Below are 14,134 nucleotides of genomic sequence, written 5' to 3'. Positions count from 1 at the left end.
AATAAAATAGTTTGTGTAGGTGTGTCTGTGTGTGTGTCTGTGTGCGTGCGTGTGATGACTCCTAACTCGTGACCATGTTTGGCGTTGTACCGAGACAAAAACTGAACTAGTCTAAAATGTATACTGTAGGCCTATTGTCTGTTGCCATGGCAGCTAAAGGTCTAGGCAGAGTCCTATCATTGAAATAACCCCTTTCCATAACTTGACTGTGAAGGAACCATCTTTCTGGATCGCGTCGCATCATTTAACAAGTATGGGTTTCATACCTGGGTTAAAATACTATTTTGTGTTTTTAAATGACTTTCAAAGACATTTTGGTTAATTTATATATTGTTTTTATTGAAAAGACAGTTGAATATTGGAATGTATTTGGAAAATCACTTGGAAAGTATTTGAAAATACTCAAATACCCTCGCTCAAATACACTCCCATTCATTTAACCCTGGTCTTTGAAAATAGGATTTGAAATAAGTATTCAAATAGTAGGCTTTTCATAGGAAATTATTTAACAGATCTTTCACATACTTCCAATAGAAGTAGTTGATTATTTGAAAATACTCAAATACACAGAAAATACACATTTAAATAACAAATACCGAAGTATTTGAACTCATGTTTGATGGGTTTATTGCTGCCACCAATAAGTTCAGAGTATGATGTCATTTTAACCTGCTGTGTGAGATGGCCACTTACCAACCAGTAGGAGTAACAAGTGTCCCTCTGTCAGACCCAGCAGGCTAGTGAAGAACTCTCACCATTCAGTTTGGTCCTGTGCAGCTAAGTTGGTAGAGCATGGGGGCGTCAAGAGTCGTGGTTTCAATTCCTGCTGGGTCCACCATATGCAAATGTGAAATAAGCATCTGCTAAATGGCATATATATAGCAGGTACTTTCCTTCACAGCTGGCCACAAGGCTCTCATAATACGCCTGTGTAGAATAATGCAAAAAGCTGGCTTTGTATCCTGACAAGAGGCACCGGTGTCAAACTCATTTCATGGAGGGACGAGTGTCTGCCGTTTTCCCTCCTCCGTTGTACATGATTGATCAATTAAGGTCACTGATTAGTTAGGAAATCCCCACCTGGTTGTCTGGGTCTAAAGTGAACACAAATTGAAAGAAAATAACAAGAATCAACAGACACTCGGCCCAGCGTGGAATGAGTTTGGCACCACCCCCTTCTAAACCGTGAGAATTGAATGGAAGGGGGTTGGAAGCCATGTCTATCTGAAGCCCCAGGTCTCTCCCATCTGTCCATATGTAGTATGGCATTTACACTCGTTGTCTAGGAGGGCTGATTGACGGGCTGTGAAAAGGCCTTGGAAGCATGACCCCCAAATGGGATGAAGATGTATTAAGTAGGCAGATATTGGCCTGTCAATCAGAAGGGGAGAAAACATCTTACGAGGAAAATCTCGTAAACTGTTGATTATTAAGCATTGTCGACGCTCTCTCTCTCTCTCTGTATTTCTCTCTCTCAATCTGTCATTCAATCCACATACTGTATATGTTGCAGGGTGATGGAAACTCTGAGCAGATAATGTCTGATGAGCACTACTGATGCATGTGACGAAAAGGTACGTGCTAGGACGCAATTGGATATAGATATGAGTGATATGAATAAATGACACAGATGAAAAATGGTATGTCAAGGTTTGTACTGGTGTTGCATATAAATGCTGGGATCTTCAATAGGTTTACATTCTCCAAGCATACATCGAGTACACTACATAAAGACATGGTTATACGTGTACATAATTAGTCCTTCATAACTATGCTTTTCTTCTAGACAAATCTACTTCACATGGACATGCAACGTGTTGACATGCTAGGTTCATAGTCAGTAATCCCTCCTCCCACACTTTAACGTTGACTCCAGAGATAGGCCGTTTGTTGTCTTTCTACTGTAACTCGAAGAGCAATAGCATTTTCCTCACTGTCCATTGGTGTTCAATGGTGTCCATGACACACTATTCAGAAAACGTCCACATTATAACAGTGTATGTCTACAGGTCTAGGACCCCCTCGAACCACCATGGCTTGTGAATTAGCACTTCCGATGATGAGCAGTCTCTAGTCTTCCCTAATAATTCATCATCAATAATGGCATTGCACCAATCAGGACAGTACAGTGGGTTTTTCCTATTTTGTTGCATTACAACCTGTAATTGAAATAGATTTTTATTTGGATTTCATGTAATGGACATACACAAAATAGTCCAAATTGGTGAAGTCAAAAAACAGAAAAGCTGTGTGTGCGTACGTATTCACCCCCTTTGCTACGAAGCCCCTAAATAAGATCTGGTGCAACCAATTACCTTCAGAAGTCACATAATTAGTTAAATAAAGTCCACCTGTGTGCAATCTAAGTGTCACATGATCTGTTACATGATCTCAGTATATATACACCTGTTCTGAAAGGCCCCAGAGTCTGCAACACCACTAAGCAAGGGGCACCACCAAGCAAGCGGCACCATGAAGACCAAGGAGCTCTCCAAACAGGTCAGGGACAAAGTTGTGGAGAAGTACAGATCAGGGTTGGGTTGTAAAAAAATATCAGAAACTTTGAACGTCCCACGGAGCACCATTAAATCCATTATTAAAAAATGGAAAGAATATGGCACCACAACAAACCTGCCAAGAGAGGGCCACCCACAAAAACTCACAGACCAGGCAAGGAGGGCATTAATCAGAAGCAACAAAGAGACCAAAGATAACTCTGAAGGAGCTGCAAAGCTCCACAGTGGAGAATCTGTCCATAGGACCACTTTAAGCCGTACACTCCACAGAGCTGGGCTTTACGGAAGAGTGGCCAGAAAAAAAGCCATTGCTTAAAGAAAAAAATAAGCAAACATGTTTGGTGTTCGCCAAAAGGCGTATGGGAGAAGGTACTCTGGTCAAATGAGACTAAAATTGAGCTTTTTGACCATCAAGGAAAGCGCTATGTCTGGCGCAAACCCAACACCTCATCACCCCGAGAACACCATCCCCACAGTGAAGCATGGTGGTGGCAGCATCATGCTACACGGATGTTTTTCATCAGCAGGGACTGGGAAACTGGTCAGAATTGAAGTAATGATGGATGGCGCTAAATACAGGGAAATTATGAAACCTGTTTCAGTCTTCCAGAGATTTGAGACTGGGACAGAGGTTCACCTTCCAGCAGGACAATGACCCTAAGCATACTGCTAAAGCAACGCTCGAGTGGTTTAAGGGGAACATTTAAATGTCTTGGAATGGCCTAGTCAAAGCCCAGAACTCAATCCAATTGAGAATCTGTGGTGTAACTTAAAGATTGCTGTACACCAGCGGAACCCATCCAACTTGAAGGAGCTGGAGCAGTTTTGCCTTGAAGAATGGGCAAAAATCCCAGCGGCTAGATGTGCCAAGCTTATAGATACATACTCCAAGAGACTTGCAGCTGTAATTGCTGCAAAAGGTGGCACTATCAAGTATTGACTTTAGAGGGGTGAATAGTTACGCACGCTCAAGTTCTGTTTTTATGTCTTATTTCTTGTTTCACAATAAAAAATATTTTGCATCTTCAAAGTGGTAGGCATGTTGTGTAAATCAAATGATATAACCCCCCCAGGTTGTAAGATTCCAGGTTGTAAGGCAACAAAATAGGAAAAATGCCAAGGGGGTGAATACTTTCGTAAGCCACTGTATCAGACGACAGTTTTAAAGGGGTAATCTTCGATTACTACATCCATTTCTGGCTTTGTTTTCTTTGCTGTCATTTGAACTGCAGATTTCCTCTGAGACCATGACACCCCACAAGCACTGGTCTGCTGCCTACAGTTATAAGCCTTTTATCTACCACTCACAGGCACTAAATGACTGGTCTGCAGCAAACAGCACATGCAGGGCGATTCCACTCATCACATTCAATGAAAATAAAAAGCAACGGTTCATAAGGATTTGTTTATGGGTGGGTATACGTTATGCATAAGTGGATCGATCGAGTCCTTAATGTTTTGTCTGTCTGTCTCTCTCCATCCCCATCTCTCTCTCTCTCTCTCTCTCATCCAAACGGACCTTTGCCATACTGCAGTTTAGACTGAATGAGCACACTGCAGCAACGATATTCTACACATCCCCTGACCACTGGATACAGTATGTCCTTGTGGGATACAGAAGAGCAGTCTGTTAAACTCAAAGTGGTCAAGGATGGGGTCTGGAGATGGGGTCTGGAGATTGGACAGGCTTGGGCGGGAGTGGGTCACCATTAGTAGACGGACAGGGGCGGGATCATGTCTATAGAAGGTGCTGTTCTACAGCTAAACCTCCCAGCCTCACCCTCCCCACTCTCCAGACCTCCATCCATCCATCCAGTCAGCCCCTCTGTCTCTCCACTCGCTCCCCACACGCCCCTCCTCTTCCCTGGGTCAGTCTTGAGTCCCTTGGGCCCTCGTGGGTCCTGGTTCTGCTGGTTCTCCAGGTTCTCAGAGTATGCTGACCCTCTCGGTGAGCCCCTGCATGTCTGCGTCCTCCCCGGCCTCATCGTCGGAGCCAGGCGCAGGCAGAGGGGGAACCAGGTGGGCCGGGTAGGGGAGCGTGTGCTCGCGGGCAAACATCTGCCAGCGGCAGTCGTCGCTCTCATGGGTGATGTAGCGCTCACCCAGCTTGGTCTCCAGCTCCCTCAGATCCAACCACGTCTGGTAGTCCTGGAGAGGAGGGAGGAAGGGAGGGAGGGAGGATAGGGATGAGGGGGAAGAAGATAAGAGCATAGAAGGAGGGAAGTGGATGAGACAAGAGGTTTGAGGATGGGGAGAAACATGAGAAATAAGTAAGTTAGGGGGCCTTGTGTCTCTTGTGTCTCCACTGTAGGTAATGGACTTCTGTATAGCCGCCATGCTTCTGTTGACTAGCGTACCTGGAGATAGGAGTGACTGAGGCTCTTGTCCACGCTGTAGCGTTTCCTCATCTTCACCTGGAGCAGGTTGTTGATCAGGTCAGTGGCTGAAGAGAAACACAGGCACACAGGTGAGAACAGTATGTGTATGCATTAATAATCTGTATATTTGGATATACTTACCCATGCACAAGACACTTGCCATGCATGAGTGCAAGTGTGTGTGTCTTACCATCAGGTGAGATCTGTTTCCAGGGGTTTGGTGGGTACATGAAGGCAGCGTTGTGGATCTGGTCGTTGATGTCCTCGTCCTCGTTGAAGGGGAAGGTGCCACTGAGGCTGACGTACATGATGACTCCTACAGACACATTGATCCCAGGAACGGTTATAGCCCTGGTTGAGGGAGCACCTTCTGGGCCAGGTAGGCCGGGGTGCCCACCACCGAACCGCCTGAACGACTTCTCCACCAATTATACGGGCAAAGCCAAGTCACACAGCTTCACCTGGGGGGTTGAAGAGAGAGAGACAGAGAGAGAGAGACAGAGACAGAGACAAGAGAGACAGAGACAGAAGAGAGAGAGAAGAGAGAGAGAGGGGAGAGGAGAGAGAGAGAGGAGAGAGAGAGAGAGAGAAGAGAGAGAGAGAGAGAGAGAGAGCGAGAGAGAGAGAGAGATTGAGAGAGAGAGAGAGAGAATAAAGTCAGGGTGAATTTGTATAATACACATTAAGGTGCATTACATGGAGTAAAGGGCTGTCTACATTAGCTTGGATGTGTAGAGTCATGCTGTGTGTGATAGTGTGGATGACAGGTGTGTGTACCTGGGGGAAGGGCTCGGCAGAGGCCAGCAGGACATTCTCAGGCTTCAGATCACAATGGACATGTTCTTAAGTGCAGGTTCCTCAGAGCTGCAGACATCTACACACACAACAAACCGGATTTGGCTTTGGACTTACTGGGTTGTAACAAGAAAGTAAAACTCACAGATGAGTGAGAATACACCCCGAAAAAAACATACACCTAGAACTATGTGTTCCATAGTGAGTGATCTGTGGGAGTAAGGCAGCACGCAGACGGGTAACCAGCACGCAACGGTTAACCAGCACGCAACGGTAACCAGCACGCAACGGTAACACCACGCACGGTACCACACCAACGGTAACCAGCACGAAACGGTAACCAGCACGCAACGGTAACCAGCACGCAACGGTAACCAGCACGCAACGGTAACCAGCACGCAACGGTAACCAGCACGAAACGGTAACCAGCACGCAACGGTAACCAGCACGAAACGGTAACCAGCACGAAACGGTAACCAGCACGAAACGGTAACCAGCACGAAACGGTAACCAGCACGAAACGGTAACCAGCAAACCCTCGAGCGAATATCAATTTTTTTTTTTACTATATCCAAAACAGTATCAAATCATTTTTTATATATATGTATATTTCAAATGTATTTCAAATTTGAATCGTTGCTTAAATGCATGTAATGCCTGACTATATTCCAGAAATGCATGGCTGTGACATCTACTCTACAGCGTGGCTAAACTGGTCACTAATTTTTTAAATGACTCGTTGCGTATTGATCAGTAGTAGGGTTTCCATCCAATTGGCACACATTTGAATGTGAATATTCTAAAATCGGCATTTTCCCACCAATGTGTTTCCATCAAATTGACTTGTTGCAGATAAAAGGGTGTCTGTGATGACGCGGTGCACATAAAAAATACATTTTGTAGTTAAATTCCCATGTACTGAATAAAAAATACAAGGTAGAAAATACAAGTTAGATGGGTTTCCATCACATTTTCAACTCTACTGAAGGTTTTCTCACAAAAATGTTGCCTTATATAGCGAGTGTGTCGTCTCTGGTGTTGAGTGATCCCTGCAGCGCTATCTGGTGTTGGCTAGAGAACACGTACACTGAGTATATCAAACATTAGGAACACCTTCCTAATATTGAGTTGCCAAAGTGGCCAAACTAAGTTGATCTTATTCGGGCAATGGGCACGGCCATCTTTGACTTTGTGTTTTATAGTGAATGCATTCTGGGATTAGGGAGTTTTCGCTTGTCAAACATAAACAAACATGGCTGCCATCGTAAATAATTTATCCGCTGTTAGCTCACACGTAATCTCTTTTCTAAACAACATCACATTTCTCCCGTGTGCTCGCCAGAGATGTGGTACATTGTAAACAAGTCTAGCTGTTAGGTCGCTAACTTGTGTTCTGTTTTTTTTGTTGTCAGCGCAACTTGTTATTTAGACTGGTTTATGGAATGAATTTGGCTGTGGATGTGTTCTGTGTGATGCTTGGATGATGAAGTTCGCATTTATCTTTTACGATGAAGTTCGCATTTATCTTTTACAATGAAATATGAAATTGAGGAATAGAGTTGTGAAGAACTTAATTTTCCATCAGTACAAAACATTGTTTAGAAACGTTTTCTGCATCATACGTTCTGTTGCTCCTGTTCCAATCACATATTTGCGATAGTACGCTGCAGGGATCACTCAACAACGAGCACAAATATGAGCGTGAAAAACCCAGCAGCATTGCATTTCTCCACACAAACCGGTGCGCCTGGCACCTGCTACCATACCCCGTTCAAAGGCACTTAAATATTTTGTCTTGCCCATTCACCCTCTGAATGGCACACATACACAATCCGTCTCAGTTGTCTCAAGGCTCAAAAATCCTTCTTTTACCTGTCTCCTCCCCTTCATCTAAACTGATAGAAGTGGATTTAACAAGTGATTATAGCTTTCACCTGGGTTCACCTGGTCAGTCTATCTCGTGGAAAGAGCAGGTGTTCTTAATGTTTGGTATACTCGGTGTATTGCCTACATAATGAGATTATTATGGACAAAAGAGCAAGATATTTTTTTTTAATTCAAAAGGGCAGCCAAGCATCAATTAACTTGTGACCAGAATAAGACAAATTCACATAGAAATGTGAGATCTGTCATTCTCGTTGCAAGCAGGTCAAAGAAGCAGTAGATCTGTTCTATGTGTGCTATTTCTATGCATCCTGTTCTTAATTTTCGTTTTCTGCATCTTTTACTTTCCATAACCAAAAATACTATATTTTTGGTTATGGAAAATATATTTCACAGCGGTTTAGATGGTACAATGATTCTCTACACTATACTTCTTGTTTTGTCACATAAACTGAATTTAGGCCAACTATTAGAATTTTTGCAACTAGGAAATTGATTTCTGAATAAGGCATCTTTAACATTCAGTCATAAAGAGCACATGTTCAACTTCATAAAAAACATGTTTTCCCATTTCAAGAGGTTAAAGAAATAACTACAATAAGTCATTTTTGTATTTTATTAATTAAATAATAGATCTCGGACAATTTTTTTTCTTATAGTTTAGCAGTTTTTATTCTGTTTTGTTTTATCGATTCAAACTAAATCTATACATCGTACAACTCCACAATATGTCAAAGTGTAGGTCTAGGTCTTGTGCTTCCAAGGAGTGGTATTATACGACTCTACAGTGGATGGTTAGCGGTGTTGCGGTGCGTTTGTAACCAAGGGGGGAGTAGGGATTTACCACATCTGGGGAAAATCCCTTGAACGCACTACAACTGGTAATTACGAGTTAAATCAGCCATGAATCCCCTTGTGACCAGGAGACAAGGGGAATGGAAGCTTGTTATGTGCAACAGGGAGGGGCAATTACCGTAAATGCAAGAGTAAAAAATATGTAATTGTTCAAACATTTCTAGCCTGTCTATGTATGGGTAACAAGGTTTACGTGTTATGCTCGACCCGCTCAGTTTTTCACCACAAAACAGCAGAAAATGGACAGAGTAGAACCAGATCAGCTGCTATTATTCTATGATTTGACTATTAGATGTTGAATGTTTCTTTTAAAATAAATATTTAAAAAAGGAATAGTTTCATCATATTAAAACCAGTTTGGTTCCCGTAACGGGGTAGACCTTAAAAGGAGGGACATATGTAGACGAATCATTAATCACATTAAATAAAGAATAATATTCAGAAATAATAACACAATAACTAAGGCTTTACAAAAAACACGTTTCCATCCACAGTTGTCATGCGATTAAAGTCATACCGTATTTTTTTTTTTAAACATCACGACAGCTGCAATGGAAACAGGAAGTTTTGGTACAATTTTATAAATGGCGACAGATCATTTGTTTGTTACAATTTTATAAATGCCGACAGATAAATTGTTTGTTCAACATGGTGGGATCTTTTTGTGTCTGTAAAATGAATTATGCGATAAATGCCGGTGGAAACCCCTTTATGCTTAAATACTGATATAATAACCATCATATCGAAGTCACACAATGATATGGTGTGTGATCCTCCCACTACGACTGGGGTAACCATGCAGTTTACTAGACTACAGATGAAATAAGTTACGATGAACTTCACAGGGTGGTGAAAGTGCTCGGTGATGAGCTTGACGCTCCTTTCCAATAAATATCCAGGGTCTTATTCTGGTGACATGATGATCGATGCTTGACTACTGTTTGACAAATAAAAATAGCCTCGCTCTTATCCATAATAATCTCATCGTGTAGACTAGCCTACCTGCACAGCCTACCCGCAATGTATCTGGGAGCTGTTGGCTATTGAGCGTGTGTACCAAGACCAGAGTAGGCACATTTGTTTTGTCACAACAGCGTTTTTGTGACAAAACTTTCTGTAGAGTTAAAAATGCGATGGAAACACATTGAACTTTAGATTTTCATTTAGAACAAGAAAAAATATCTAATTTTGTTTGAACTACGTCATCACACACTGATTTTTATCCGCAACAAGTCAGTTTGTTGGAACCACCGGTGGGAAAATGCCCATATTTTCTTTATGCAGATTTTTTAAATATTCGCATGAAAATCTGTCGCCAATTGGATGGAAACCTAGCTAATGACGGTGAAAACCTGGAGAATTTCGGGGGGTTAAAATCTTCAATTTTCAGGGGACTTCATTTCATATAACAGGCATTTACAAATTCAATATTAGTGCATAATTGTTACTTAACTTATCAAAAGGCACTCATTTCGTGGAACATTTCAATTGGACAAATACATTAATTGTCCAATTGTAAATATTTCACATGTATCCTAAAAAGATTAAAAATGCATTTTAAATGTATTTTTTCCCCATATGGGAGCACACACACACACACACACACACTGACCTGTGTGATGAGGAACTTGGTGAGCCTCTCTGGGAGCCTGCCTTTCTCACTGGACAGGATCATCTCCAACATGTCTCCATGGAGCTTCTCCATCACCACAAACACCTTCTCTGGAGTATCAAACATACACTCCAGGTTCACTATGCCCAGGTGACGTAGACTCTGGGAGATGGAGAGAGGGGAGGGGTGAGGGAGAGAGGGAAAGCACGGGGGGGATGGGAGAAGGGGCACGAGACAGTGAGAGAGAAAAGAAGAGAGAAAGAGGGCAGAAGAAGAGTTGGGAAATGGCACCCAGGGAGGAAAAGAAACAGAGAGAGGTAGAGTGGAGGGGATGGAAGATTGAGAGAGAATTACACTGAGTATCAGTTAGAGTATAGTGCAATGGCAGTGTTTATTTGTCACTTGACCTTTATCTAACTACACCCCATAGAGATGATAATTCTGCTGCAAAACCTGCCAATGTAATTGAACGCAGTTGGCATGACAACCCTATGATTAAAAAAAATATGGACCCTTGTGGCCTGTACAGAGGTAGGATCTTAATTGGATAATTTTTTTGTTGCTGAGAATTTTCTGCACAGCAGGAAAATGTGTATTCAAGGTTTAAAAAGGCTTCTCAAGTTTGTAATTTCCACTTTAAAACTTTCAGACTTGATTTGTCCTAAAGAAAAATGCCTCAAACCCGGAATTAAACTCCACATTATAATCCACAAAATAATTCACATTTTCTGTTGCTGCAGGATTATTTTCCTGCTGTAGCAAACTGGCTCAAATTAAGATCCTACATCTGTAGGTGGGAGCCTAACAGCCTGCGTCCCAAATGACACCTTATTACTGCTGACACACATTCTTTGTGTGTCAGCAGTAAGCCACCAGCCACACATACACTATATATACAAAAGTATGTGAACACCCCTTCAAATTTGTGGACTCGGCTATTTCAGCCACACCCGTTGCTGACAGGTGTATAAAATCGAGCACACAGCCATGCAATCTCCATAGACAAACATTGGCAGTAGAATGGCTCGTATCGAAAGGCTCAGTGACTTTCAACGTGGCCCCGTCACAGGATGCCACCTTTCCAACAAGTCAGTTCGTCAAATTTCCCCGGCCAACTGTAAGTGCTGTTATTGTGAAGTGGAAACGTCTAGGAGCAACAACAACTCAGCCGAGAAGTGGTAGGCCACACAAGCTCACAGAACGGGACCGCCGAGTGCTGAAGTGCGTAGCACGTACAAATCGTCTGTCCTCGGTTGCAACCCTCACTATCAAGTTCCAAACTTCAGCACGAGAACTGTTTGTCGGGAGCTTCATGAAATGGGTTTCCATGGCCGAGCAGCCGCACACAAGTCCAAGATCCCCATGTGCAATGCCAAGCGTCGGCTGGAGTGGTGTAAAGCTCGCCGCCATTGGACATTGGAGCAGTGGAAACACGGACTCTGGAGTGATGAATTAAGCCTCACCATCTGGCCGTCCGGCGGACGAATCTGGGTTTGGTGGATGCCAGGAGAACGCTACCTGCCCCAATGCATAGTGCCAACTGTAAAGTTTGGTGGAGGAGGAATAATGGTCTGGGGCTGTTTTTTATAGTTCAGGCTAGGCCTCTGAGTTCCAGTGAGGAGAAATCTTAATGCTACAGCATACAATGACATTCTAGACGATTCTGTGCTTCCAACTTTGTGCCAACAGTTTGGGGAAGGCCCTTTCCTGTTTCAGCATGACAATGCCCCCCGTACACAAAGTGAGGTCCATANTAAGAGCAGGACTGAGATCAGATCCAGACCTCATGATTCTGTTCTTCAGATGGCTAACGTTAGAACTAAGACACTTGGGAATAAAAGTTTCGCTAAATGAACATGTTATTATTGTAAGGTTATATTATATCTTACTGTGAGGAGTGTGTCCCTCTATCGGTGGTGCATCCTGGAAGATGACTGGCATGAGGGCCTGGCGAATGGCGCCCTCCCATGCCTTGGCCACCTCCCGCCCCACGCCGCTATTGGGCACCACGTTGCTGGGGGAGGGGGGTGTGGGGGGGAAGGCCTGGAGGGTGGTGGGGGGCAGGGCGGGGACGTGGACGTTGGGGTCCTCCCCTACGAAGTAGCGCATGGTGCCCATGACAAGCTCGAAGCAGTGGGGGCTGGTGCCCGGAGGAACCAGGGTGAAGTCACCTGCGGGGCGCACCTCCAGAATCTCAGACAGAGGGATCTCCTACAGGACAGGGGGAAGGACGTGAGGCCAGGGGACGTACGCAATCAATCATGTGAAGACAAGCGCAATCGAGACATTTTTTTTACATTTTATGTTGTTGTTTTTTGACTTTGAAAATGTGGAATAGGTTGTGTAGATCAATAGGATTTTTAAACGTTTCATTCAATCCCTTTTTAGATGACATTTTAAAGCAGAAAAATGTGAAAACTCCGCAAGGGGTTTGTAGACTTTCACTAGGCACTGTATATAAGGGGATTGAAATAACCAGGTCAATGTATGTGAGAGCGTCTACATCTGTGTCGCTTTCTCGTCGGGGTTTTAGGCTGGGTATCTGCATAAGCACTTTGTGACCACTACCGATGTAAAAAAGGGCTCTGTAAAACAAAGTTGACTGATTGATTGACTGAGACCCGACTCATATAGTACCTGTGAAGTGTATTGGTTTGCTAATCTAGTTGAGTGGAGCTGGAGAATACAATACCTTATAGTACTTGTTGGTGGTGTTGTTCTGGAACAAGATGATGCACTTGCAGTCCAGACGCCAGTAGTGCCGCTTTCTCTGTGGGGGTGCCGGAGGAGTAGGAGGGGACAGGGGGGGGGTAAAGGGTTCAGGGGTCAACCAAGGTTCACTGAGGGGGTCAAAGGTTAAGCTGTGGTCCAGGAAGAGCGGACAAGGAGAAGGATGATGCGGGCCAGCTGAGGAGCGGAGGAGAGGGAAAAACGAAAGGGAACGGTAGGAAGAGAGAAGGAGAAAGGAGACAGTAACAGTGTTAAAAAAGCAGGACAGGTTGGCTTTGAGAAGGCAGAAAGTGTCTCGGGTCTGAGTTCAGGTAAACAGCGACACTTTCCAAGAGGAAGGAGAGAGAGAAGAAGAAAAAAAGAGACTGCGGATGTGAATTCAACACACGTCTCTCGAGTGCTTTAGTGCGGCAGGGAGCAGGTACACACCATCTATCACACTCAGCCGGGAGATACACAAACACACTTTCACACAGATGAGAAAGGGAGAGCATTAACGGCGAGGGGAGGTCAAAGTTATAGAGGTAAGAGAAACTCAGACAGAAAACATTGTGAAGAAGAGACGGAGGATTGGAGAGGTGGAGGAGAATGATAAACAGTGTGCCAATGTCGTGAAGAACAAAGGTGGAGGAGAAAGCTTCTCTGAAAGTTTTAGAAAATAAGTCAGAAAGAAAGAGTGGTGACACTATTGTAAGGGTACTTAATAAACCCTTTATAAGGCCTTTACATGTATTAATCATTACTACAACATGTATTATTACATGTATTAACCATTTACTAATCATTAGTTAAGTCTTTTTGCAGTCCCTAATCTAAAGTGAGCACTATTAGTCTTTTTTTGAGTGACCAGTGTGATTTGTCACAACAAGATGGACATGCGATTGGCTAACTGACTAAACCCAACTCCGCGCTTTACGATGGCGTTGAGCGGCGACTAGTGTGGGCGGACTGGAGCTCTGACGTCACATAAAAAGTTTTTTTTAGTTTAAAAAAAAATGTAAACGACTGATTTTAGCAGCCAAAGAATAGCCCCCGATTACACAGAACTATGTCGTGTGTAATTGCGGGCTATTCCTTGGGAGCTGAAATCAGTCATTTTTTGATAAAAACGTCCTTTTATGTGAAGTCGGAGCTCCAGTCCACCCACACTAGTCGCCGCACAATTCCATCGTTGAGTTTAATTGGCTAGCCATTGGTAGACATTCCAGCAGTACCTGGTAAAAGAAGAAGCACACAAAACAGGATGTGTAAGGAAATATATACAAATGTTAATTAGGTACCCTTAAAATAGAGTAGAATAAAAAATAAAACATGAAAGTTTTAGAAAAGAAGTAGAAAAAATGTAGCATCTGGTGTGGTAGAGA

At 43.4% G+C, this 14,134-nt stretch overlaps 1 pseudogene; it reads right to left on the bottom strand.

The window, feature by feature from the left end:
- Positions 1 to 1,640: 1,640 nt before the first annotated feature.
- Positions 1,641 to 14,134, bottom strand: part of LOC111949712 (serine/threonine-protein kinase D2-like) — a 48,068-nt pseudogene continuing 35,574 nt past the window's right edge.

The sequence above is a fragment of the Salvelinus sp. IW2-2015 genome, linkage group LG22 (genome assembly GCF_002910315.2).
Source record: "Salvelinus sp. IW2-2015 linkage group LG22, ASM291031v2, whole genome shotgun sequence".
Lineage (NCBI taxonomy): Eukaryota > Metazoa > Chordata > Actinopteri > Salmoniformes > Salmonidae > Salvelinus > Salvelinus sp. IW2-2015.
This window is presented reverse-complemented; position numbering and strand designations above follow the sequence as displayed.